The sequence below is a fragment of the Nomascus leucogenys genome, chromosome 10 (assembly GCF_006542625.1).
Source record: "Nomascus leucogenys isolate Asia chromosome 10, Asia_NLE_v1, whole genome shotgun sequence".
In the NCBI taxonomy this organism is placed as follows: domain Eukaryota; kingdom Metazoa; phylum Chordata; class Mammalia; order Primates; family Hylobatidae; genus Nomascus; species Nomascus leucogenys.
In genome coordinates this window covers 21,276,406-21,279,447 of record NC_044390.1, presented here as the reverse complement: position 1 = coordinate 21,279,447, position 3,042 = coordinate 21,276,406, and the positions used below count along the sequence as shown (strand labels likewise).

Here is a 3,042-nt window from a genome sequence, read left to right as displayed (position 1 = left end):
TCCTGGCAAACTGAATGTATTATTTTTCCAGAAAATCTCTTCCTCTTGAATCCCACTTTCCTGTTTATGACAGAATTATTGTCCTGTTCTCCCAATCTTCTTTGACCTTGCTTGTCTGTTCTCCCTGACAACAAATCTAACAATTGTCAAGGTTAGGCTTGTATTATCTTTCTGCATTTATCAACCCTTTTCTTCTGTAATTATTATAAAATATTTTAAGCATACATTAGCTATTAGAAAAATATAACATATATATTTATTTTTGTATGGATGGTCAGATCTTAATCTCTTGCTGTGTTTAATTCAGGTTTATTTTTCTATTTTAAATAAATTATAGCTTTAAAAATTGAAGACTTCTATATATATATTTACTTATATATATAGACTTCTCTCTATATATATTTTTCTGATCACATGCCCATCCTTTCATCTCTTGAGTATCTGCTTTTCTGAATTTGATGTTTATTATTTATATTTATTATTTATTTTCATTATTTACAAATATATAACACTGGCTTATGTATTTTAAAATTTAGTATAAAAGGTATGACATTGTATATACCTCCTGAATTTTTTCACATGTTGTTTTTGAAATTTGCTCCTGTTGATATCCGTATCTCTAGTTTATTAATTGTGATATGCCAGAGTATAAACAGAGCATCCTTTGTCCATTTGAATTTTACAGAATATTTAGATTAATTCTAATTTTTAAATGTTGAGAAATGCAGCAATATTCTTATAAATGTCACATTGTGCAGATGTATTAAAGCTATATATAGTATCTACTAGTAGTAAAATCACTAGGGTATAGAGTATGTTAGTTTTCAGTTTTCCTAAGTTTTTGTTAAATAGCTTTAGAGAGTGGTTGAATTAATTTTTATTTCCTGTAATTAATGAGATTTCCATTGCCCCTCAACCTTATTAACAACTGTTATTAAGAATTGTTTTGCCAGCTTCATGCCTTTAATCTTAGCATTTTGAGATGCTGGGCCAGAAGAATTGCTTGAGACCAGGAGTTCAAGACCAGCCTGGGCAACAGAGTGAGACCCCATCTCTAAAATAAAATAATAAAAAAAACCAGGTGCAGTGGCATGTACCTTTAGTCCCGGCTAATTGGAAGACTGAGGCAGAAGCATCACATGGAGTTCTAGGCTAAAGTGAGCTATGGTCACACCCCTTAACTCCAGCCTAGGGGACAGAATGTGACCCTGTCTTGATAAAATGCAATAAAATTGTTTTAATTTTTCCCAGTCTACTGGATAGAAATGATATCTGTATTTCCCTGATTACTAATGAGATTGCAACATACTTATTGGCCATTTTATTTTTCTTTTTGCAAATTGCTATTCATATTCTTTGCTCACTTTTATATAAAGATGATGCTTCTTAGATTATTTTATTATGACTTTAAGAAGCTCTTTATATATTCATAAAAGAATGATAATTATAACTAACATTTATGTGGTGCTTATTAGGTTTAATAGACTTAAAAATGTTTTCTATTTATTAGCACATTTCATGGACACTAATTCTATTTTGGTTATATATGATAAAATATGTTTTACTTGACTGCTGCCTTATAATGTACAGAATATATTCATTTTGGCATATTTAAATTCATTAGCCTATTTGTTTTATGTTTTTTTCAATATCTCTAGGAGTTCTTTGTTGCTACAGGGGTATTAATGTATTTCCCTATATATCCTTTTTAAGTAGTTAACATCTTTATTTTCACATTTGATTATCTAATACCCCTGGAGTTTACTTTCAGCAACATTGAGATCCGCTTATTATTATTTTCACAAGACTAGTTGTCTCATCACCATTTGTGTTTGGTATATAATTTTCCAGCTGAATTCTTAAATCTTCTGTCACATATAAACTTTCCACAATTGTGTGAATCTGTGTCTGAGCTCTCTATTATGTCCAATTGGTCCATTTATCAATTCCAATGTCAATATACTTTACTACAATTAGTACAACTATATAATATATCCTGGCACTGACACAATTTATTCATCCACCTTGTTCTTTTAAAATTGTATTGGTTATGCCCATTCTAATTATTCTTGACAAGTTCATTTTAAAACCATATCAACATTTTTGGAATTAGATTGGCTCTGTAGATTGTATTTTAGAAAAACTGTAATGTTATGATATTGAGCCTCTTATATATGAACAGAATTCGATTTTCAGATTTTCATTTATCTTTATCATCTTTTATGTTTTTGAATAAAGTTTTGTCATTTCTGTCTTTTAAAGATCTATGTATCTTTAATAGATTGGTACTTCGTTATTTTTTGATAATGTAAATGACACAATTTTCTACATCAGCTATTTTTAAAAAGCATTTGTTAACATTTAATAAACCTCCCTCCATGTGACTTTAAGTAACCAAGACTAGCCCCATACTCATAAATGCTCTTAATCTTCTCAGCTCTTCTGCTGAAGAATTTGGCTTTCATGATGATGGGCTGCTTTGGGAACTTTTCCTTCCCCAGACAGAACATTTTAGTAGGCCCAGAAAAATAGAGAAATGGCTTATAATACACCATAGCAGGTACCAACTCCCTGATGAGTATGAGGAAAGATGCCTCCCAACCCACACCTTCTGGGATCTAGGTAGGCCATGTTTTAGATACGCATACTAACAAAGCCACTGATTGCTCCTGCCAGTGAATCAAGACCAGGAGATTTATCGAGAACTCTAGCACACCAGGACAAGAGCTGTGTCAGGATGTTACTCTAGTGTCAGCTCAAAATTAGCTTTTGAGTGTTTGTTCTGGCATATAATAGCACAAATTTAATTCATAACATTCTTTATTTTCCTTTCTCCATATTCAGTTTCCAGATTCAGATTCTTAACAATCTCATTGTTATTTTTGCAGGAGACAGTAGTTTTCTCTCTTGCTTGGTACGGTCATTAAACATTCTTCATCTTTCATCAGTAATATTCTTAAAGCACATTCCCAGCTAAGAGCCTTCTATTTTTACCTATCCCCAATATGGCAAATTCAACACTTGCTAAGCTTAAATATATGA

At 31.3% G+C, this 3,042-nt stretch overlaps 1 non-coding gene across 1 annotated transcript; it reads right to left on the bottom strand.

The window, feature by feature from the left end:
* Positions 1-2,627: 2,627 nt before the first annotated feature.
* Positions 2,628-2,756, bottom strand: LOC115837136. The gene has a single exon (XR_004032168.1). It is a non-coding gene; the product is annotated as a small nucleolar RNA SNORA3/SNORA45 family (small nucleolar RNA).
* Between the last annotated feature and the right edge of the window lie 286 nt (positions 2,757-3,042).